Raw genomic sequence first — 551 nt, 5'->3', positions numbered from 1 at the left:
CAAACACTTACGGACAAGTTTTCAACCAATCAGCGAGCTCCTTCAACTTCTTCTTGTCAATTGGTGCAAAAGGATTATAGCCTGGATAAAGCTTTTTGTTTGGAATGATCACTTTGGCCATGCTGTTTGTCGTATAAGGAGATTACTGTGAGGCAGCAAGTTTCCTTGTTCGATCACTCTTTGCACGGCAAAGTGCCAAAGCAACATCCCTCTTTTACAGATATCTAGCATCCTCCTTCTGTAAATCCGAGACAGTGGATTGATTTTTGTCCAATAGAACAAGGCTCGGTTCTGGAGCTTTATCTTTCGAGGAACTAGCATCTGCGGGCACATCTGGACCTTTATCCTCCGGTAAGCTCTTCCTTCCGCGTTCGTCCCATTAACACTTTCACTCTGCAATATACAAGATGGGTTTTTACAATAATAACCAAATATCCATTTCAAACAATAATAACCAATGACTTTGTCCAAAGATCCATTAAAATACATATACAAAATCCACACTATAAACAAAGCACACATGTTCTGACATACAAGAAACAAAGCAAATG

The sequence above is a fragment of the Brassica oleracea genome, chromosome C7, assembly GCF_000695525.1.
Source record: "Brassica oleracea var. oleracea cultivar TO1000 chromosome C7, BOL, whole genome shotgun sequence".
NCBI classification, from domain to species: Eukaryota; Viridiplantae; Streptophyta; class Magnoliopsida; order Brassicales; family Brassicaceae; genus Brassica; species Brassica oleracea.
The sequence above is the reverse complement of the archived record's forward strand: the minus strand, read 5'-3'. Positions refer to the sequence as shown.